The 25,296-nt window shown below is 37.9% G+C and overlaps 1 protein-coding gene across 1 annotated transcript in view; it reads right to left on the reverse strand.

Annotated features, from left to right (window-relative positions):
* The window catches only part of SMYD3 (SET and MYND domain containing 3), a 388,566-nt gene that overhangs the window by 21,790 nt on the left and 341,480 nt on the right, over positions 1-25,296 (reverse strand). The window lies entirely within an intron of this gene.

Consider the following 25,296-nt stretch of genomic DNA (forward strand, 5'->3'; position numbering starts at 1 on the left):
CATCACAGTGCCTCTTCACAACGTGGCAAACAGCGTGCAATACTTCAAATGACCAAAGGAATGCTTGAATTCTGTTTGTAATTGAAAGTAGCATGTTCACTGAGCAAGCATTTTTCAAGGAAAGAGGTTTGTGGTACACCTTGATTAATGGATATGTTTGTACCTTGGCAGTACAGGCACGAGGTAAAAATTTTTAAAGGGAAGCTCTCAAGCCACCATTTTGTAATTATATGTTATTGTCCCAAAAGATTATGAGGATTTTCAAAATTATACCTAGCTACAGTTATGCAGTCCAGCCACTCAGGGCTTGTTTAGAGAGTATGAAAGATACTTTCCAATAGGCACTTTGCATCAAATTCCCTCAGTATGAAGTTTCAGATTGAATTTCTAGATTAGGCCATTAGAGGTCCATGTCTTGACATGATGGGGATATATTTCTATAGGCAAGATAAGGGATGAAGAATTCATTTAAGCTAAAGTGCAATGCATTCAGGGACCCACTGAATAAATCCCTTGTATAAAAACAGAAATAAAGTGTTCCCAGACTGAAAATAAAGGGCACAATGCACAGGAACCCAGTTCCCAAAGAATTAGCTGTTTTTTCTTCCACTTAGTGCTAACTACATAAAATACAGAATGGATCTGTTGGAAGGATGTTTTCTCCAATAGTGAGAACTCCAGCCCTTTGTAAGGAGAGCCATGGAAGGGTGGCCACCTCTCTGGGCCAGAACCACAAGTGCAGTGGCTGAACATGTCACTGAAGCATATGGCCTTGAGCCCACCAGAAGGACAAAACCAAACCAAACCAAACACCAAGCAAACAAACAAAACAAAAAACCCCAACCAACCAAAAAACTGCTCTGGAAGCTGCACAGGAAATCTTTTGGAGTTACTTGACAGAGACTTGATTAGTCCAGCCCTTATAATGATGCTTGCCCAGGCACCAGTGGAGGCACAAACATTTTGTGTCCAACCTCCTTTCCCTAAAGGCCATGGGTAGGTGTCCCATGGTGGAGCATGCCTTGGACCAGAATTCCCTGAAACAATCTGGTAAACGTTTACCCTGCACCCCACTCATTGAGGACAGTATAGGCAAAAAAGATGAGCTACAACTGCACTATCATGCCTAAAGCATGTGAGTCAATGTCTTGTAACAGTCTAAAATAATGAAACAGTGAACAACCACATTTTCTCTCAGCTGATTGTATGGAGGCAATTACCACACTGATTTATGGATGAGTGGGGATGGAAGAGGGGAAAGGAGCAAAAAAAGACCACATGTGGACTCTGTCAAGTACTGGTTTTTTCTATCAGATATTATTCAGGTCCCGCTGAGCTAAAGAAAGACTCTGCAACACTTGGCCCAGAGTTCCCAGTAGTGGATCTCTGTGCAATGAGATCAGGTTCACAGTTCTAGCTCAAATACTGGCCAGCACATGGGGGAGAGCTCCAGCAAGCTGCTGTGCAAGTGCAGCAAAACTGTCAGGGTAATCAATTTGTGGGTCTTGGACCACTATTTCATCCCATGTCCCAGGTTATACCCTGTTGTTGGCTGAAGCTCTCTGGCATAATATTTACTTTTGGCTTCCCATTACATATACCAGCTGTGTTTGAGGCAGAACTCCAGTCTGTCTCACAACTCATTATTCAAACAGTAAGAAGAAATTCCCTTTTCTCCCTCTTCCCAGATATGTTTCTTCTGTTTTCCTCTTCTAGTTTTTGCATCTTTCTTTTATAGTTTCTCTATCCTTACCCTTATATTTTCTTCTTTCAGTAGTCTCTATCCTACCAAGCTGTGATTTTCCCTCTCTAGCCAACTCTTACTATATTTTTATTCACGATTTTAGCATTTTTTCACTTCAGGGTCCTCTCTACCTTCATATAACCAAAGTGCTAAGCCCTGTATAGGCCAACTGCTCATTTGGATGTGCAACATGCAAGATATCCATCTTTGAAGGAACTGCTAGACCACTAACAGCTGTTTCAAAGTAAACTCCCTTTATGCACTGCAAATTACATGTTAAGACATGCAATGGTGTACTGTGCATAAAGCCTCAGGGAACCACTCATTGATCTATGATATGTCCATTAATCTCTGCAGCCTAAAGGGCATCTTTCTAAATTCGTACAGGAGCCAGGCATGAGAAGAAGTCTGTCAATACCCTTTTGTGAGGCACAGGAAAAACCACATACTCAGTCTTTGCTATTAAATGTGGATCCATAGAATGAGGCAGTCATCAAATTCTAAAATGGCATTTACTTGCCTCAAGCAAAAATAAAATGTCATGGCTCCTTCTGATTTTGCAAAGTACCACAGTTTGATTGTCAATTCGTGATTTGTCTGAAATATGGCTTAGATATCTCTTGGCTTTCGTGGCATCCGTTCTGAGGATTTTTGTATCACTTCCAGTTTGTATTTCATGCTGGACCAGATGTATCTTAATAGAGTGCAGGGAAAGGCCTCTGCTAGGTGACAGCTTCTTTCCCAGAAAAATGGAGATCTTTCCTGGAATTACCCTGCAAATGCACATCATGGCACTGCAAGCTTTTGTAATAAAAAGGATTTTATGCTGCCCCTCTTATCTGTATTTCTTTCTCTGCTCATGCTGGTACATCAAGTAATGTTCTTGGTCCACTTCCTCCCCTTTTTCATGAAAGACGCTTCTTTGAAAGAGCTCTACTAATTTTTTACTGGCTTTCAGCAGATATTTTGAGCAAAAAAAATTATATACCTTATCAGAGTCCTTGCTATTTATTTATTTACATTGTCCCTTATGAGGGACACCTGACGAGAGTTGTACCTTCACATAAAAAGTTCTTACAAGTTTTTAAAGTTAATATAAAGTACAAATAATGCTAATAATGCAAATGGGTTTTGCAAAATATGTACCTTTTGCCAATGCTGGTTTGAGGCATGATACAGTAGTTTCCATAAAACTGCAGCAAATTAACTTCTTTGTGACATTTGTTTATGAATAGAGACGAGCCAAGAGGGTAATTTTGCTGTGCATGGATGTACACTGACAGCATGAATACTACTGTGTAGTAAAAGTATTTCCATCATGACATAAGTAGATTTAAAATGAATGCATGCAGATATGCAGATTGCCTAAAAGATGAGCCCAGACAGATTAAATATACCCATGCCACATATTTTTTGATTCCTGCATGATAAAATGCAGATCACTTCATTTAATACAGTATGTCATACAATATTATACAACACACAAGACATAACAGTTAAGCCAATTTCATTGTGGGGAAATATTTTCATCAGAAAAGAACCACTGAAGGAGGCTATCTTCCCCTCGACAGAGAAGCCATAAATTGAGAGATTACTGGGTTAGAGTGCAGGAATGTCTTGTTTTGTCTCCATGCCAGAGCACATACACTCACCTCTTCTATTTCTCTCTACCTTACAGAGAGAGATTGAACAACTAAAATAGGTTAAAGACAATTTATGCACACTTTGAAGTAAGAGTGCTTGGCCAAAGCTCAGATTTATACTTGCCAGTGTACATGAGACTATCACCCTTGATTAGAAATTGTAATTGCAATATGAAACAGTTCTCAAATTACAATTTCAAATTTTCAGCATTTACAATATGGGGGCAGACTGATTTTCAGGAGGAGTTTGGAAATAACTGCAATTCTTGGTAGGCATAATTCTTCTGCGTAATATCAGAGAGACAGCTTGTCTACCTATAGACTTTCAAGGTTAATTTGAATTCATTAATGGTGTGAATTTAAAATTAATCACTTAATAATCACTTCAGATGTTGTAGATTCTGTCACTGAAAACTAACACAGAATTATTTCATATTTAGGTTGATTCATTTCCAAAACAAACTGGGCCAGACTGCAGCAAATTGAGAAAAACCTGGGTATTTGAAAAGATTAATTAAAGCACTTTAAAATCTATTTGTGTTATTTACCCTTGAGGCAGAAACTTTGGTCAAACAAAAATGGTGTGCTTAAAAAAGAAAAGCCCTTCACTCTTGTGAACATTGGCCCAAAACATACGTAAAGATAAAATCCTATGATGAATATCATGTAATTGTCCTCTCTTCAGAACACAATTGGATGGTTTTTTATGACTTGTTCAAAACAAACAGGAGGTAGCTAGGAAACTGGCTAATCTGGAAGGGGGAAAAAATTTTTCTATAAGATACTAAACAAAATGGGCAAGAGTCAAACTAGACACAAGACTATATTTCGTGTTATTAGGTTAATAAACTGGTTGTGCTACATTTTGATCCAAAATTGATGTTACGATAACTACAAATTATGAAGTGTTAGTTAGAAAAGGCATATTGTGCTTAATGTACTAGCAAATAATAACCCACCAGCAAACACATAATCAGTTGCTATAGTAATTCTAATCTCCACCTATGCCTCAAGAATTGTTACAGGATGTGATGAATTCTGTCCCTTACAAAATGTGCACTTTCCCATAATCGTGTTTAGTGGATTTTCTGCAGAATCCCCATGTGCATACTGCACAGATCACACAGTGCCTTATCAGATTCAAATGACTGATTTGAATTTTAATTGAGCACTGACCTTTCCAATATACATTTAATTTGTGTTTACATCTAATATATATATTGTGATCTCAAATATTCCACTCTGCTTGTTTTTCAAACAGAAGGCAGCATGAAAGAAGTTTACTAGGAAAATGGAATCTGATCAAAAAGAAAAAAGGAAAGTACAATAGTTAATTATTTCAAGCCTAAAAACTGGAAGCAGTTCTCCCATGTGTATAAGGGCCTGTACAGGTCCTGTACATCAATTAAGCCCACTTAAAGCACATTTTAAAAGCTTAGAGAGGATTTATATGGTGCATGAGCCTGGGGCTGTCTGCATGTGAATTGCATCCCCTATGAATATGCCTGTCAAGATAGCTGAAATCTGAACATTAAGGAGGTTGTTAGCAAATCAAAATCTAAATTTGCAGACATTGTCACCTCAGTTGTATTTGTCCCTTCCCTTTCTCACACTAAAACAAAATGGTCACAAGCACAAAGCAAGTGCAAGAAACAGTGGCCACAGTACTAAATTTTCTCATTTAAGCTGTCCTTAAGAGGAAGATGGATGGTACTCTCTGAAGAAAAATATTGTTTCTCTGTCTTGCTCTTCTAAAGGAAGAGCTTTTAGCTGCAGTCCATAAAATTCATTTCTATGTCAGGAAATGCAGGGAATAACAAATACTGCACTAAGCTCACAGGGTCCATAAGCCTTCAATTACTTGTTTTGTTCACATAAATATTAGACTTAAGATGCATGATTAAATTTCATTAAATGTGGACTTGGAAGTTAATCCCTGATGAGCAATTATTTAGGATTCATGGATTCTTAGTAATGACATGTTTCTCCATCCTTTACATTTCTGCATTAGTCATCATTTCTAAGGAAGGTAGAATCCTGAAATCTGGAATCGCTACTTACCTCCAGAATTTTAGCATTTTTATTTGAGACATGAAATATTTTGACAAGTATTCAACTAATTGGATCCATGCTAAATTATGAAATAGAAGAAAAACTACTGGAAAAATTGTGTTCATAATTCCTAGGGAAAATTCAGATACTTCGTATGTGAAATTTGCTCCAAAAGCATACAGAATTCAGGATTTGCATTCTGTTGAAAATTTCTCCTTTAAGATCCTATCTGATCTATCAAGGATACCAGAACTGAGAAAACTTTTAACTTTTTTCCTATTTCACTTCTGTGCATTTATCTCTGGATCTCCTGTTTTTTCACTTCATGTCAAATTGCCAAAGTATCACCATTGCCTCGTTTTAAACTCTTGAGAAACAACATATTCTGCAGCACCTGAAGAAAGCAGGATTTTTACCTTTTACCACCCTTTAATAGTGTGTCCAAGTCCTTTCCAGAGCTTCCTGCATTTGATCCTAAAGTGTTAGCAAATAATCCGATCAATAACTATACTTGAACATGACTTCAGAAAACTCTTACATGACAGCAAGTGTAAGATTTATCCCAACAGTGTATTCATGCTGACAGCTCACAGGCATCTAACTTTAGATGCCAGGACAGGAAGCTTTATCTTCCCAGTTTCCCAGTATATGCAGTGCACAGTCAAGGACTCACTGAGAAAGAAATTCAGAATATCCAACTCCCTCTGGTGAATATTCCTCAGCATTAATAATTCATGATCACCTTATGAGCTCAGTTTCCTGTCATGTTGGCTCAGACTCCTAACTGTGGCATAAATTGTGTCACACTTTGATTCTTCAAATTGAAATGAGGATACAGAATGATTGATTTTGCTTTTCATTTAGTAATCTTTGTCGAATATGGAAAACTTCAGTATGGTGCATTTCTATAGGAGCAACACACTTCCAAAGAGAAAAGCCACCTACACTATAAAGTACATTGGATATGAAAACATCATCAATGATCACATTTACTACATGCTGTAGCAATAAATGTCCAGAGACTAAAAGCACAATTCTCCAAGGGTCACAGTTTCTAACTTATTTGGAAAACGAACACAATCTACCATGAAAAATTTAATAGTACTTTAATTATCAGTCAGTTGAATACCGTAAGATATGCTTGCCTTCATTTTTAATACCTTCTGCCATTTCCAGCAAACTGTGGAAAGAAATAATGGATGCCTTGAGTATTCTTCCTGTCTATTTCAGCTAAAATAAAATAATAAAAAAAAAAAAAAACAGAAAAAACCCTCAAAATGAAGATTCAGATTCCTTTGGATCAGTCATAATCCAGGAGGAACACTAGCAATAATGAATATGGATGCATAAACGCAGCTGCAGCATTCACATCAATAGCAAAGTAATGCAAAAATTTGCCCCTTTGGTCGAGTTCTGCTGCATTAAACTGCTCAAAAGCTCTTGGCTGTCTGACTCAAGGTTGTATCTTTGTTTTAAAAGGTCAGCACTCTAGCATTTGAAAAATATTTTGTATTTTGCAATATTTACCTTATTTCCTTCTCCAGAGATGTTGCAATCATTCAGGAACAGCAAAGCAAATTGCATATATAAGAAAAACCCTTATGAATAAAAACATTTCAGCATTTTGAAGAATTTCATTAAACGGGCATAGAGCTAATGAAAATATTAAGCTGCCTACAGTGCAGTTTTGGCTGGGTTTTATACCACACCCCACATACATACAGTGTCATCCGAAGAGCAGAAAATTTTCCTAAGTATCAAAGTGGGGCTGAATTATTTAATTGAATATATAGTTATATTTAGTACATAGCACTGAGGAAATAGCAAGAATAGGAAGTGTGTGATAGGGAGAATTTATTTTGTCCACCCATGCTCCTAGAAAGAGGATGGAAGAAAATGTACGTGCAAAGCTCTGTGCTCCTTGCCATGATAACACTTTTGATGACAGGACACATGAATTAGCTACAAATAAACATTACAGATATAAATATATCTCTGGGAATGAGGAAATTTTGTCTTTGGCAAATGTGCATCAAGCATAGAAATGTGAATATTATTATTATTACTGTTATTATTATTATTTCTATTTTTAAGTAATTAAATAGTGATACAAATTATAAGAAGAACCCATGCTACTTACTGTGACAAATCCTTACTCTGCTTTGCTGGAAAGATACATCTCACAATAAAAGATTTGGCCTCTAAAGATATAGTACTGTCAAAACTGAAATATCAAAATGCTCTCACTTTGTTGACACATCAGGAATTATTATTATACTGGAAGTCTAAATGAGGCAGAACCAGGTATTTTGATTAGCATATTTCAGACTAAAGAGCTCAAAAGGATCCTTTCAGAGGACATGAATTTTTTTGTCTCCATATTCCTTATTCTAAATTATACTATGCAGCATTTTAAACATCCTGTTTTGATGAGAGCAGTTGGAAAATAGCACATAATAGCTATGGATAAAGCACCTATTAAAATAGAGTTATCCAAATTGATAATGCATAGATAAGGAATATTCACTGAAAATAAGTAATTCTGAGTGACAGCTTGCATATACATGTTTAAAGCTCTCTAGTTTCTCTTGCAACTATTATCATGATGAAAGAGTACAAAATAAAAGAAATCTGTTACGATTTTTTTATCTGACAACTGTGAAATGTAAGTTTTTAAACATCAGAATAATATTTTTTAAAACAAGCACCTGGAAAGCCTTGATGTTTTGGTAGCATTTGAAAATCTGATTAGAGGTTTCAGAGAGGTTAATATTAGTCATTGCTTTCTTACAGTTGTGCTCCTTTATTCCCACAGGTTTTCCATGGACAGCATGAATTTGCATAGGCAATACAGGATCGAAGGAAGAGGTTAGAGCATGGATAGCTGAAAAACTGTTACATGAAAAGTCAGAAACATTAGTTGGTGTTCCTTAGAACACAAGTGTTTCTTAGAGAATTTGCATTGGAAAATAATATTCTTCTGGAGCATTTCTTCTATTTCCACTGACCAGGATGACTAATCACAAAAGCACTGATATTAAACCAGTTAGCAGAGCTGAAACCCAGCAAAATGTGTAAAAGTAGATGAATTTAACCTTGCAGTATTCAAGGAATGGAAACTATACCCTGGGGCACATTAGAGAAATACATGGATAGTAATTATCTAAAAGGAGATAACCATTGTGGATTTAGAAAGGCAAGAGCCTCCCTAACTAATCTACTTGACCTTTATCATGAGGCTAAAGACAAGGCTGATAATAGGCTCTGCAAATAAGAGTGTGTTTGTATTTTCACGGGGTCATGTGGGCATCCACAACAAATAGATGAAAGGGGTGAAAAGAAAATAGCTCTATAAAAAACCTCTGAAAACTCATAAGAAAGCACGTACTGCAAGGGAATGCATTTAACCCTCCTTCAACCACACAATTGCACCAACCCAACAGCAGCACTGGGGGAGCATTTGTTGTACCATCCACGTGGTGAGTTTGCCCAGTAGCATAAATGGTAACCAGAGACTGTAGTTCCATGGAGCTGCTGGTCCTTTTAAATGTAGGTAAAGGAGAAAGTTATATAGAATCCACAGGAATCTTAGTACAGGTAAAAAATTGACTTGACAGACTAGCTATATTATGTAAATCCCTTTCTACACTCAGCTTTTATTTTTAATTCTTTTTTTGTTCTTTTTTTCAAGACAGCAGATAAACCTAGGGAAGGTAATGCTGTGATGGGTAACAAAGGTAGGTAAAACTACTCTCAAAAAAAAAAAGTCTTTTTTGAAACAGCTCTTATAGTTCATGACAGTCTGCAGATGTTTTGTGTAGAGAATGCTTGGGCCACAGTGAATGTCTGCCTTCTGACAACCACTTTCAAACCCATAGAAATTAATGGCATTTGCAGAATGCCCTTGCAGTTTTATTTCCCTCTAACCAGGTGCCCAAGTATTCATCTGCCCATTTGGAAGAGAGCAGCCAAGCTCTAGTGAGCTGATTATTTTTGTCTTGCCTGCACTGCCTGAGCATGGCACATAGTTCCCCTCTCCATGCTTGAAAGATGAAAAAGATGAAAAAGACAGCTTGGTTAAAGGAATGACAGTTTATGGAGGGAGGACTTTGTGTGGCAGGGTCAACCTTTTCATTGGACAAAGGAACAGTTAAGTTTTAGGGTCTTCATCCTTTTCCCACAGCAGCTACTGTAAGGAGGACTGGCTTTCTGTCTCCTGTAGTCAAAGGAGAGGCCATCGGTGATGACACATAGTTGTACTCTGAAGCTGCTGAGGAAATGGGGGATAAAGGAGAAGAAATTACAGAAATACATCCCCCATTCACCCACGCACACACTCTGTAACTCATTATTCACCAAGGAACAGAGAGAGGAGTCAAAGAAATGAAGATAAGTAGTTCAGAGTCAAAGAAGCAGCGAGGAGTATAAAAAGGATTTGGGAGAGAAAAGAACATGATCCAAAACGTGTCCATGTCTGAGTTAGGTACCAAGACAAAGGGGAAAGAGAAGAATCCGAACTTAGGGATTCTTGGACCCATACTGCCTCTAACGCCAAACATTCTCAGATCTTTAAACCTCAGAATTAAAATGCAACATGGCTTTTCCTGGAACATTTACTGTATCCCCCTGCCTTTTTTACTGAGCATTCAGTGGCCATTGTCTCTTCGATGGGATCATGAATTCATTTGCACACATCCACTTCTGTCTTCTTGGGCAGACAGGCTAAGAAAATATACCTGAGTCAGCAATCTTGCATGTCAGCATGTGCAACCACTGAATCAATTTTGTCACCTCTAACACCAGGTTTTTCACCCTCAACAGAAGATTAGTTTACTGTCCTGATCTCACCCTGAAGTTAGCTAAGGGATTTTGAACATCTGGGTTACTTACATTAATCTCTGTTGCTAGTGGTACACACACAACCGCATTACACTTTTCCTTTTTTTTCTCTGTTTCAGAATGAATAGCTTAGGTAGAGTATTTTGGGTACCTCTGGGAAGTCAGAAACCACTCAGAAAGTGTGAAGGGTCGAGAACACAGAAGAGAGGTAAACTAGATCTGTAAACTAGACCATACAGCAAGTTAGACCATATGGTTAAAATAAATATCCATGTATAGCAAAAAAGAACCCTTTGCAAATATTTTAAGCCTTTGACCATATAAACAGCATCTGGAAATGTATATATTGCTTCTTCTTGTTTCTCCTTATTTCAGAAGAGTGCTAGAAGCAGCACAAAATATCCTGTACTTTGCAATGAAGTAGAACACACTTGTCTGCATTTTAACTGAATTTATCAGGTCCTTGATTTTGTTTCACAGTCAATGACAACTTGAATTCTACTATAATAAATATTCATAGCATGCATATTCCAGTCATATGTGTGAATTAGTAAAGTTAAAGCTTGGTTTTCATAATTAAAGCCATTAGTAAGGATTCCAAGATGACTTTGTGCTTGTGCAGAAACTTGCAAAAGAATTATCTCAATTTTTTTAACACCAGCATTCGACTGGAAGTGCCTCAGTGCTCAGCTAGTATGGTAGAAAGCATTTTTACCTGAGGGATAAAAACTGAGCTTTGAGTTTTAAAGGTTCACAACGCAGTCACATAGTAAACTATTCTAAAATACACTCATTTAAAACACTCTACTAAAAAGAAATCTGAGAAAGCTGCACATATGCTCATGGCTGTTCTGAAGGCAAAGAAGGAAGTAATTTTGGGAAATAAATTTGTTGTTATTCATTCCTTTCTCAGTTCTGTTAATAATTTGCTCTGTTCAGGCCCAATTTTAATAACACTGATGGAAGCCAGTGACCTCCGGCTGAGCTGAATCATGTTGTGTGGGAGTGGCACATTCAGCTCCTGAAAAATCATTACTGGGAACTACAAAATGCAAGATGGTGATTTATCCTAATATAGCAATTCCCAGGATATGGTCCCTTGAGGATTGCTTTGGGTTATGCAAGAGTCTCCCCTTGATTTAAATATCTCAATTTTAAATGTTGGGAAAGTATCCAAAGGTGAGGTGAGTATTATCTAGAGCAAGACATCTGGGTAGTGCAAGTAGTGAGAGTATTTGTGGGTAAACACAGGCAGTCAGGAAAATCCTGTGCTGCTGCTTGTCATTTGTACCTTTTCTTCTAAGAGAAAAAGGACGGCATTTGGAAAAGAAAATACATGCTATAGCTGGGAAGGTGTCCTGAGAGGGGCAGGAATGTGGGGAAATAGGAAGACAGTGTTTGGTGTTATGTGAGACCAATGCCATATGGAAAAGAGAGAAACTCACAGAGATTCGGTGGGTGCCTTTGAAAAAAGGAGTTGATGCTCCACTGCAGTCAATAGACTGATTAGCTAAAGCTGCCTGATCAGTGCAAGGGTACCTAACAAACTGAGATGTTCAGTTGTCATTGCTCAGTCACACTAATAAGGAAAACCCCTCAGCAAGTTTAAACTTTCAATTTTCCCTGCTGCACCTCAAGCTGCCCTTCATACCTAAAAGGAATGCTTCCTATACACGTCCATAAAACTGGTTTTTTAGATTTCAACAAATCCCTCATTAGAATTCCTCCTTGTCACAGTTCCTGGATAATGCCTCGATCATGCAGGAATTGGTGACCTGTCACCCATGTCCACAGACTCAGGCTGTCTAAGGCTGGAAAGAACTGATGTCCTGGTCACACTCTATCTTACTGGTAGCCTGTCCTTCCCTGACCTGCTGGCTTTATCTTCTGTGACAGCTAAGGACAAAAAATCCCTTTTTCAGCCTGATAACAAGATTTGTGGGGCCATCATCTGTCTGCCTGTTCTTCTCTAGTAATTTCTGAATCCATTGGTTCAATTTTACTTAAATTTGGCACTGAAGTAGAAATCTCAAAGATGTTCTGGTAATCTAAAACACCACGATAACAGAAGATAGATACCAGTAGTACATTCCCCAAGGTAAAGAACATTGTGTGAGCTTTGCCCTGAGATAGGTATGATAGAATGCACACGGGAGAAATGTTATAAATTCTCTGCTCCTGGGAAACTCTTGTTTCTGCACTATAAATTTCATTATGCCCATCTAAAATTCCAGAGAGTTCCAGTAAATTCTCTGATGTGTAACAGCCACTGGATGAACATTGCACTATAGTTATCATTCAGTTAACCAGCATAAAAAGTCAGTCAGTCAGAGGCAAAAATCTAATGGAAAAATAGCTCCTTTACCTCTGGAGGCCAGTGAAAAACTCAGTGGCTGAGCACTGGCATGGTGGTATTTTTTCCTTTAGAGGTAACATGCCTGGAGCTTTTTACAGACAGAAACTACCCCGGTGTTGATCACAGCTATCATGAAGTACCTGTGCATTAACAAGCAGTGAAAGGCTACAAGGAGCATACTGAGTTGGTCTCTAAAATCCTGAGATTTCAGGAGTCCACAAAATGCAAATTTCCAATATGCTCATTGCACATGTTTGCAGCCAACTTTTCTGTATGCTTGTACATTTATGGATAGCACTTTAGGAAAATCTGTGGCTTACAAAAGGCAAATATTTACATGTAAAGAAGAAAACAGATCTCCTGAGTGACTGTTGTTAGCAAGCTGTCTTCAGGAGGAGAATAAACCAGACAACATTCTTTAAAGTATGCCCATTTATTTTTTTTTTTCTGAAATAATGTAGTATTCTTATTAGGCACAGAATGTTGTATGCATCTTACATAAGTATCACTTGACTGTGGTCTGGTATGATTTGTATCAGCAGAAACGTAAAGGTCAGTGACAGCTGGGACAAAGGGCACACAGAGATTGGCATTGGGGATGAAAAAGGGCAACATACAGTGACACAAGGCAGACAATGTACAAAACTGGAGATATTTTCACTCTAGAAAAGGAGCAATGGTGTTAGCTATTAAAAACAAAGCAGTACAGAAAGAAATCAGGGCTTGCTCCTTGAGACTGTGATGAGCCATCCATAACACTCCCACAAACAACATATTACCAGCCCTTCAGTCAGAGGCTGGATTTATTCTTACTAAGGATATACTGGCTTCATTTTTCTAATACTCCAAGTTAAATAGTATCATTACCTCTGGTCCCTCTGATCCACCAACCTCTTTGTCTGCTTTAAAAAAAGATTTTGAAATAAAGTCACTGTACTGAAGTCTCTGAAATCCAAGAGCTGTGAAAGAGAAAAGAAGAAGGTGGCAGTCATGCAAGTATCCATCTTCACACCAATGGATACACCATCTTAGGATGCTTCTGGCCTGATATAATCCTTATGTAAAAAAAGGTGTCTGAGAAATGTTAAGTAAACAAATACTAGCTAATTAAGGATTGTCATAGTTTGTGACAAACTCTTACACTGCACAGTTTGCTTTTCAAAAGGAAAGCATTGTAGTTGGACAACTTCAAAAATTTTAATTATAAATTCAATTTTTATTTCCATGAACTCATTCAGTATATTTTGTCTCTGTTGACAAGTTACAGGTTAATAACTAAAAAAAATCCAGCTTGATAATGTCAGGTTCTTTTTTCTTTTTCATTATTCAAAATCCTTTTGCTTAGCATAAGGAGGTGCATTACACACTGAAGAGTGTTATAATGATGGCTCACAAATTCTTTTCTGCTTTCTAAGTAAGTGCTTTTCCGGGTTACATGATAAAATAATTTGTTATCTCCATCAGGCTGTGAAAAGCAGGTATCTTCAATATTGAGAATAAAGTAAAAATGTAATACGTGGCTATGCTAAAATTACAGAGCAGATTCATTGAACTCAGGGAGAAATAGAAACATCTGTCAACATATTGTAACAAAACTCCTGCAGTGATCAAAAGCTGTAAGTGTAGCTCACTTACAGAGAAGTTAGCTAATTTAAAAATTATGTGTGCGAAAGGAGTCAGGTCTTGAATTTATGAAAGTGCACTTTCCCATAGAGATCTGAGGGAGAGTAATGCACTACAGGAGCCACACACATGAGATTCATGCATAGGATGACAAGTGCATGAGCATGTGACTGACTGCACTTCCAGGCACATAAAAGAAGAGGACCTACTGCAGCATTGCTCCAGGACAACCAATTATCCAGAGGTAAATTATTCCAGCTAGCTTTTCCCAGGGATCCTTTTTGTCAGATGTGACAGACACAGAGAAGACAAGCAACAGCCTCTCTACCAGGGGTGGGGAGTACAAAGGAGAGGTCATAAGACCAAGTTTCCTACCTGGCATGTGAGACTTGACAGCTCTGAGAATACTGGGGACATTTCCCTATGACTCATCCATAAACCATCTACAGCTGACTGATCTAGAACCAGCACAAGAGATGAAACTCAAGCCTTAAGGAGCCAAGAGAACTTTGCCAAAAACTACAAAAATGCCAAGTATTCCACCTGATGCCCTTGAACTTTTTCCAAAAACATCAGGCAAAGACTGTGTTGACTTTGATATATGAAAGAATGCAGACTCAACAAAACCTCTCAACCTCATCCAGACAGTGTACTAAGAACTGCTGTGTATGCAATGACTTTTTCTTCCACATGATCTGTAAGAGCTTGACGGAGAGACAGAGGCTTCAGACAGTTCTTAAAATGCTGTTTATTGCATAGATGAGGTTACAGCAGTTGAGGGTCGTGGGTGAGCCTAGAGCTGCTGGCTGTAGGCAAGCCGTGTGTCCTGAAGCCTCTCTAGTTCTGGTTACAATGCATTATATACTCTTTATTAGAGAGCATCTTAATGCATGGCTACCAATCAGCATCATACACAATACCTTCTACATTTACATATAACCTATCCAAACTGCTGAAATTACCATATTATGTTAGTGACTAGCCAATCATCTGAGTTAGTAGTTACATGTTAAATTTTGGGACTTGTTCTGCAGTGGAAATTTCTAAGATCTTTTCTCTACTTGCAACATTGGCTTTCTTGTTTGCCTTTGAAAATCCTTTTGTTTGGTAGAAATATCTTTTGTTTGAGGTGGATTTATCCTTTGCTCTAAGCTGTAAAAGCCCCTTCCAACTCACTTGCTCTTTGCCTTCTAGTTACCCAGTAAGACTGGCTCTGCAATTCTTTTCTTCTATATCAAAATTTGCTCTCATTCCTATAGAACCTTCTCTATACCTACAAAACTCCTCCATTAAATTCTCATCCTTCCCAAAAATGATCTTCAAGTAACACTGAAATGGCAGACACAATTTAAAACTTTCCTTGGTTTTAAAATTTTTACCTATTTTTAGCATGGCATTTCTTTTTCTCCACACATTAAAAATATAAGAAAAGTAATTAAAACATACCAAATCCACAATTCCATAGCACAAAAAACAGGCAGGAAAGCAAGCATTTTGACTGATACTGTGTAAATTTTGTTAATCTAAAGCATTCATTGAGATGCAATATCATGGAGTACTGTGTGTGTTAAATGCAGATGTAGAGCTCTGATGACATCATTTCTAAGAGAAATACTGGCCTCAGAATAAAGAAATATATTGGCTGCTTTTTATGGCTCTTTCATGTCCTTTTTACTTTCTCCCTTTCCTCAATAACGGTGACCGGGCTTTAGCTTCTGCCTATAGCTGTGGCTCTGAGATGAGCAGCAGAATTACAGCTTTCAACTAGTTGTAAGAGCACCTAAATTTACTTGTGACTTCAGGTTGTTTCATGCTAAGAGAGGTGTGGAGCTTTTCCCCTCCACTGGGACCTTAAAACTGCTTTTTGCTATGTGGATATTTTGGTGTCTACTAATACATTCAGACATGAGCTTGAACAATTTCTCTCTTTATAGGCACTCTCTATGTGGCCTCTTACCTTCTACTGACTTGAAGGAACCTCCTGTGCTTGACATCCCTGTCTTTATGCAAGTTGCTAGGTAGCACTAACAAGCAAAGGTACACACACAGATAGCACAATCAGAGAAGCCTCACTGACACTGAAATGTCTTTAATTTCTAAGTGGTTGCTGAAAGACCAAGCTCTTACTGGGACAATGTATGGCAATCTTCCTTTTATGGCATGTCCCTGGACCTTGCCATTCTGTCCTCCAGTGCTCTGGGTATAAAGAATATTCATGACACAATATTGCTATGGGAATAACTGAGGGCTTGATTCTGTGTTTTTCTGCGCAGCTATACACATTTTACCATATTTTGCATAGTCAAGATTCCCTTAGCTTAGAAGAGGTATGATATTTATTGAGCCTTTCAAAATCATACTAAGGATGTGTCCTACCAACACCACATGCAGAATAGCTTAATAGAATATTATATACTGTACCCTGAAAAACATATAAAATGTAGTTCTAAAGTTAACTGAAGACTGCAGCACACACAATTCACAAGAGTGGAATTATATTTCCAGAGACACATTTTTAATATTATTTCTTACTCTGTTTACCCCAGGCAAATTTCTTGCAATCAGCTGAAACCAGCTCTGTGCTACAGGTACAGAAATTCTGCACTACACAGAAGGCAAGATGGCAGAAATCCACATACTCTTTTTAATTTTGGCAGATGCATTGATAGGCTTGCTTTCAAAAAATGAAAAAAACCCCAACCTTCTGAAAATCTAGCCTTTCTTTTGATTCACTTATTAAACTTATTTGGTTCAGTATAAAACAATCGGATAAATATCAATGCAGGCTGTCTGCAAATTCCATGCCAAGGTTCAACTTCATCCAACTTCTGAAACAGAAAAACGAAATTGTTGCTGCCATAGTGGCACACAACTCAATGTCCTTAAAGTAGTTGTGAAGCTTTTCGCAAATGTAAGAGTCATCCAGATCCTGATATAGGATTTATTATTTCTTCAGATAAGAAAGTGGAAAAGATCAGAAAGTCACCTTTAAGGATGCAAATGCAACGTCTTCCTTACATACACACCCTAGGGGAATTCAACTCACAACCACAACCATTGTCTGCAGAGTTTTACAGTGTGCTTCAACAGATCTGCAGAATGCTTAACTTTTAATTATAAAATGCTACAGGTTTTTATGTAATCTCCATACAACAGTACCTCATTTTTATAGATGTTATTGATTTATACTAGAATTTTAAGACATGCCTGCTATGGACTTAATTTTCCAGTTAGCTGTAATGAGACTCTAGCATTGTATTATTAATGTTGGGTTCCCCACATGTAGCTACCAGCACCTTACTGAAAATTCAAACACATGTGGCCTGTGTTTATTTGGGTTAAAACAAGTAAGCATCAAGCAAATCTGATAGAAGCTGCACATTTTCACAAATCAATCTATTTTACAGGTTCCATCTGCTCTTAAATGCTTCCCAGAGAACAAACACTGTGTCACTATACCACATATTTCCATTGCACTATCCCAAACACACTTAAGCTGCTGACAGATTAATGCTTAGTTCACTTGTGGCATACATTCTTGGGTTCTTACACATGTTCTTATAAGGAAATGGAACTCACTAAGCACTTAATCACAAGTTGGGGTACTGTTATGGCCTTAAATACAACACACACTAACTCTGTTTCAGGAACAGGCTAAGGTATCTCTATTTAAGCCATCGCTGTCACTAGCACTGCCAAAGACCCTGGAAATCAAATTACCTTTGTCAACCTCAGTTAAACAAAAGTAAGCAGAAATTTGCCAAAGGGTAGCCTTGAGAACCAGGGATGAGCCACCTGAGGAGTGTGCAAAAAAGGCCAAAAGAACTTGCTGTTTACTGGAATGCAATTTGTCTGGCTTAAGCATGTGTATATTTGCTTGAACCTATTACAGAGAAATCTTGGTAAGAGGACTGCAAAGACAGGAACTAATATATAAAAAACTATTAACTGAAAAACTGAAGTCAAATACAACACGACTTTCTAAAGATATCAGCAACCCAATTAATCGTGGATTTACCTGGTTAGGAAGCAGTGACAGCAAGAGGAACGCACACGAGTGCATGCAAAGGTGAACACACGCCTTCAATGTCTGCATTGGTGCTTGGGAGAAGGGTGAAGTGTCATGGAAAATCCTTTGCATCTTTACTTGATGTAAACCAAGTTCTATTAGTTCAGAGCAGTCAAGAACTTTATTTTGTTTGATGATTAAGGACACAAAAAGGAAGGGATAGCTTTTTGGTGTTAATGGTAGGAAAACTGTAAGTAAATTCTTTTCCGCATTCAACCTGGTAAATATTTATCCATTTCTGACCACTGAATTAGATTCCATAGAAGAAAGCTCAGTAATTCACTCCCTAGGCAGACTGATCCCCTACTGTGTACACCATACCATTATCACCAACAGTGAATCTTAGAATCATGAAGGTTGGAAAAGACCTCTAAGATCATTGAGTCCAACTGTTTAACCCAGCACTACAGAGTTCAATAAACTATATCCACAAGTACCACATCTACACAGCTTTTGAATACTTCATCAGAGATTGGGATTCCACTACTTCCCTGGGCAGCCTATTCCAATGCCTCCAATTCCATCTTTTCAGTCAAGAAATTTTTCCGTGTCCAGTCTAAGCCTCCCCTGGTTCACCTTGTGGCTGGTTCCTCTCATCCTGCCACTTGTTACCTGGGACAAGAGACTGACCCCCAGTGAAGGGCTTTTGCCAGTGCATTGTATGTTGCTGAGTGCTGTGGTGAGATTGGGATCCACAAGCCAACCCTGATTTCCATGAAGATGTGTCCTTTCAATTTATGAGAGACTGTTGTCACTCTTCTCTTGTGTAGCTTGGCAGGGTCTGAGTGCAACTTGCTGTGGGTTTTTTTAGCATCACTGGATGCAGTCAATGCTCTACCCTGGTGTTTTTCAGATGCAAAGATCAAGAACAGTGAGAGTCTTCACCACTGCAAACAAGATGGGAACAGTTCTGTCCCACTGCAATATCTGGAGTTGGTTGTTCTTTGATGGACATAGTTTAACACATCATGGGTTAACTACTGTACTTTCTCGTTCTCCTCAAGGTATCAGAAGTCAGGAGTACTTCCCTGGAAGAAAGCTGCTGTCAGAGCAAGGCAGGGGGTTGAAAGCATGGGGTACTTAATAAAATTAACTATTTTAGTTAAGTCAATATACTTTTGTGTCACAGATTAACGTTGATGCTCTTTCACATGGAAAAGACATTGCCACCCACACTTCCCACCCCTTCCACCTCTGTTTTTTCTCAACTGGCACAAGCAACCTAACACACTTTAATAGCATTTCCTGATAAACATCCAGCATTGGTAGGGCTCACTTGGACTGCAAACTTGCCAGCAAGACAATACACAGATGAACTGAATTCAGACAGGTAGCAACAGATAAAGCTTGAGTATGCATTCAGGATGTTATCTTACTGTAAGCATGTAAACCTGTTTTCCATCTCAAAATTCTGAAATGTTGAATTGGTAGAGGTAATATTACCCAACTTGGTTAGGCATTTTGAAATCCCTTCAAAAATAAAAGACCTTATGCTGGTGCAGTACTGAGACAAACATCTAAGATAACTTATCTTTAGCTATGGTCATGAGACCATGCAAATAATTAGTAGGGCATTCCCCTGGTCCTAAGTTACTCTGATTTTTTGGTAAGATTGGAAAAATTGTGTTGCATTTCATAGGACACAATATCTGTGTTTCAGAACATCTCAAACTTCAGCATGCAGCAATTTCCTGTTCTTCTTAAGCAAGGTCTCCAGTCGTATTTACATGAACATTTTTACAACTTATAATTTGTGCCACTGTCTAAAGCGAAGTACTTCACAAAATGCTTTGGTAAATCTTGCAAATTCCCCTTCTGCTGAGAAAATGAATCTCCTAAATATTTTTCCTTGTTATGACTGTATATACTGAGACTTTTGTTTTGTAGCAAAGTAGTATCTAATTCCATTTTTCAAAGTCTGCCAAGCACACTATTGCATGAAAATATTTTCTTTTCTCTTTCTTTTTTCTATTTCATCAACAGTGATTCAAGTAGAAAGACCTGGTTCAGGATGCTTCTACTTGTTGGCTGTCACTTTTGCCAGTTTTCAGAAGGTTTCTGAAAGGCTGGCCAGCCTTAAGAGAACAATATATCCTTGGTGTGCATCATTCAACATACCTGAATTAATTTGTAAATGAATTCATGATGTTGCTACAATGAAAACACTTTGATTCCAGAACTTTATCTTCACTTCTGGCAGCCCACCAGCCGTATCCTCCAAGAGCACACTGCAGGGCTAGAGAAGGCCGATTTTCCTATTAGGAGAGTGTTTGTAACTGTGGCAAGTATCCATTTTCTTTGCCGTCTCCCTTTTTGATCTTTTGTGATGATGGGGAGGAGTTGAAAGAAAGGCTTTTTCACCCTAATTTAGATCTTTCTAGGCCTCTTGTCATCGTTCTTTGGTTGCCTCTTCTTTTACTGGACATGTGTGCATTGCATTCCTCAAAGATGACTTTATTTTGGTTGTAAAATACATAGTTTTTATTATTAATCAGTGGACTTGCACTATTTTCTGAGGGTGATTCTTTCCTCTGATATATTTATCTTACTCTCACATTCATCAGTTTTCATGGCCCTTTAGGCAGCCTCTTTCTGTTTCTGTGAACCTTTTTCCTTAGCAGCAGTATAGCCTGCCTTTTCTTAGCCTTCCAGCATTTGTAATCAGTTATCATCTTTGTTCTGCTCTTTACCCAAAATAATTTGCTTTTTGTTTCTTCCTTCCTACTTTCATCTTCAAAGTCATATAAAGAAAGCTGATTCAGGTTTCTGTGTCTTGCCTGATGATAAAATGACAAACTGAACCTGAGAAAAGAGTATACTCTTCCCAGTATACTCAGGGGAGGAGAAGAAGAGAGGAGAAGCACTCAATCACCTCCTTAACCATGGAACTGGTTTGTCTGAAGGCTGAAAAACATCTCTGGGCTGGATACCAGCAGACAGTAGTTGGGATTCTGGCCTAAAGCAGATAGAATTTCTAACAGAAAACCAGAGTGGAAAGGAATCACCTTTTGTGGCAGCCAGGGAAGTACATGCAGAAGGGCTTTACAGCGACTGGAAGGTCAACATAACACCAACTCTTTCACTTGAAATTGCATAATTCAATATTAGATGCTGTCCAGGTAAGTAAGAAAAAGATTAGGCATTGACTAAATTTATGAAGGTCCTCAAACTGTTGTATTTATGAGGTAGCACAAGTAGTGTTTGCACAGTAGTCAGTATTCTCAGCATTTCCCTGTGGCACAATTCCACTGCCTAATTATATAAGACAGAGTACTATCCTAATGTGGCTGTGTTGGTTCTCATACCAGGATTAGATAATTTAGAATTAGTTTTGATACCTCCAATGTTCTTTGTATAGAAGGACTGGATTTTCTGATTTTATGGGGTTAAGGAAAACTGATTAACAGACCTTGACCAGGCCAAGTGAAATATAGTTCACAGAGAATTGATATGGTGGACCAGAGTATGCATGAAGCTGTTAACAAAGGTAACGTTATGCACCCAAAAATAGCCCTTTTAGCCCTGTTACCCAATAACAGGCAATTTCAAGATCTGGTGAGTCTGTAGTCTACCATCACATCACTAACTGTGTGGTCTCTGGGATTTGCTCACATTTTCCTCTCATCTGCACTCTCTTCTCTTTTTTTCTTCCTTTTCCTGTCAATATCAGTCTGTGAAATTTCAGCTTTACTCAGCATCACCTATACACCTACAGAACCTCTGTGATCTTCATTCATTGGATTCCCTGCTGAATGGATCATCTCACTAGGAACTTAGTAATTCATTGTCACTGTTCTTGTTTGACAATACCTCCTTTGATTTTCAGGCTCTGCACATCCCTCTTCAAAGCACCATCTTTCCATCTCTTGCTCTCACTGGCCATTCACATCGATTCACCCTTTAAACAAGCTACTTTCTTCAATTTCTTTGCTCTCCTTATCCGCGGCTCCTTTCCTCTTCTCTTCCTCATGGCTATGGCTTTCCTTTTCAGTAACTTTTCTGATTTTTCAATAGGGAAAAATACTGCCTTTTCATCTTTTTCAGCCTTTATTATCTCTGTTTTCTTGCTTAAATACCACGATTTTACTTTTTTTAAACTTTTTTTTTTTTACTTTTTTTGTTTGCATCTCCATCATGAGAAACTCTTAATTGATTTCCTCCTTGGAAGTACTGCCAAATCTCCTCTCCCTGCTTCCTCAACTCAAATTGACAATTTATTAAAAAAAAGAGAAATAGGTATTTTATGACTAAAATCAGACTCTTCCTAATGCTCCCCTCAGAGAAGGCATTGTTCCTTACAGCTTCTCTGCTCCTATTTCCTTCATGCCCTCTTTTTTTCTCTTTCATCAGAAAATTTTCTCATTCATCAGAGATAGAATTGTAATTTATCTGTCTTTTAAAGTGATTCTCCTCCCTTTTTTCTCCCTTTCACCATGATTTCTGCCTCTAAAATAGCTTTTGCAAAGCAATGTTCAGTTACTGTCAAAGGAATCCAAAACTCGATAGATATTTCATATGTCTCTATTTTTTAACTATTAATTGCTCCCTTGACATCACTTCCCAACCCCATTTAAGTTTACGTTCTAACCGAGCCTTTGTTTAATCCGTATGCCATCAATTCCACCTTTTTCTTCTTAGCAAAATCCATACAGACACTGTAAATTCCCCAAAATTGTTCTCAAAATTGTTCCAGCTGAATAACTATGTTGCATTTTTTTCACAGCACACAAGTCTTTCTAATATCTGCTCATGCATATACTTGCTTCTGTTTTTTAATGTGTGTCCTTTAACTAGTGTGTAATAGTAAGCAGACTAATGAAAAAGCTCAGGCAACAGCTGCATAAGTCCTTACTTTGTAAATTGCAAGCATGCATGTACAAAAAAACAAGGAAGGATCTCCTGATTACAAGACAAAAATATCAACTATTACTGCTTAAATAAAAAAGAAAAGCAAACAAATCGAGAAACACCAAAACCAAACTGAATCTTTAGGGTAGGCAAACAGATTGGGACTGAAATCCTTATTTGAGATAAAGCATGAACCTCTGAATCGTCTAACATCTTAATCTGAAAGTGATCCCACAGTGAAAAAAAACCAAAAGAAATTTCTGCAGATGAAGTTATCATTGCAAAGAATACAGAACTTTCAAGATCTGTGAAATCTAAAGAACACCTGGAAACGCTATGTGAGAAATGAAGAAATCAACAGTTGTAGTTGTGTCAGAGAAATATGCAACTCTGGGAAACTTAGTGATTTAGTTCACTAACATCACTAGGAGATCACTATCTGTAAAATTCAAATTCAAATAGCTCTTGACATAATGAAAGATGAAACTGGAAACTAAACCTGAAACTAGAAGCTAAAACTGAAGACAGTAAGTGCCATTAATACAAATATAGAGCTCCTGGACATTCACTTACCCAAAAATCCTGCAGCAATGAAGGTACTAAAGGAAATCTTAACCAAAGAAATGTGGTATACACTGAATAAGGTACTGTAAAATTAACACTGCTGTTGCTGAACTTCTACTCACGTGTGACAGAGTATATTGGACAAGCCAGTGACATTAAAATTCTACCCAAAAAACAATGGCATTGTAGAGAGAATAGTAAGAATTTCTACCCATATGCACAATACATTAAAATGTAGAAGGTGGAGCACTTATGGGACTGTGAGTTTATGGAGTCATTGAGGATTATGCAGGTCAGTATCACTTTGGGAAACAACTCATGGCTGTAATGGAAACATACAAGAAAAACAACTAGGAAAAAACCAATGAATTGAAGGTGATGGTGCTATGCAGATGTACACAGCAAGCAACCAGCAAAACAGAAAATCCATCTCCTACATGGGAAAGGGATTGATCAGGCCACAGATAACTTAGGCATCAGACTTCAGGTGTAAAACCTTTCTTTTTCATTTTTTTGGAAAAGGCTATTGGGACTGGAGGGGAAGAAGTCGGGAGGAATGGAAGACAGAAGTGGGCTGCCAAAGTGTTTTAACAGATTCCTAAACGTATCAGCCCAGTGACAAGTCCCTGTGTATCGACAAAAAAGGTACACTGAAGCCAAAAATGGTGCAAATCTTGCTACAAACATCTGTCTTTTGGAAGAATTACTTATAATTAACCAGAGACAATACACTCTCTTATTTATACTGGTTTTTCCTCTTCTTTTGACACATTTTGCTCTAAATATTAAATGCCATGGGAATTTTCTAAAACCCCAGCAAAGTGAATAAGGAAGATTTAATTCTTTCTGTTCTTTGTTTCATTATTTCTTTAAATTGCTTTCTCCACCTTGACATTTTTCTCTCCTTCTCTGGTGATCCCAGAGGTAAGATTTATGTTTACAACTGATGGTTTATGATTAAGACATTGAACTTTGGTCACTGAATTAGTACTGTCTCTAGGTTCAGAAATCCTGCAGCCATGCACGAACCCCCGGGGGACCCTCCATAACCAGGGTGCCGACTGGCGACGAATCCGGGCTGTAACCCTTAAGCAGTAGCATCCCCCAGTGGCCCTGGCTATCACTGCAGTGCCGTTTTGGGGATATTTTTCGGCTCTCTAGCTGTCAATGTAAATGTAAATGTGAATTCAAGTGCCTCAGAACTAGCCAGTACTCAGAAGTCTGCTGAGCTCTGTAAAGAACCATATATATTTGACAAAAAATTTGTTTCCAGTCATTGCATATATCACATGTGTATTGCAAAACACATAGCTGTAAAAACAGGACTTTTTTTTCCTAAATGCATTCAAAAAGGGGGAAAAATCGGACCAAAAGAAAGTCAGACTCTTTACTGGAAATCTTTCTTGAAGAACAGAAAATAAGTACAGAGTTTTTTCCAAGAATACGAATTTCTACAGCTCTGTTTGGCTTTTTTTTACAAGATCATGACTCAAGAAAAGGATACTATAGCAACTGTCAATTTTTAATCTGCCTTTTGATTGACGTTCACATACTTAGA

Source organism: Sturnus vulgaris, chromosome 3 (assembly GCF_052056855.1).
Source record: "Sturnus vulgaris isolate bStuVul1 chromosome 3, bStuVul1.hap1, whole genome shotgun sequence".
NCBI classification, from domain to species: Eukaryota; Metazoa; Chordata; class Aves; order Passeriformes; family Sturnidae; genus Sturnus; species Sturnus vulgaris.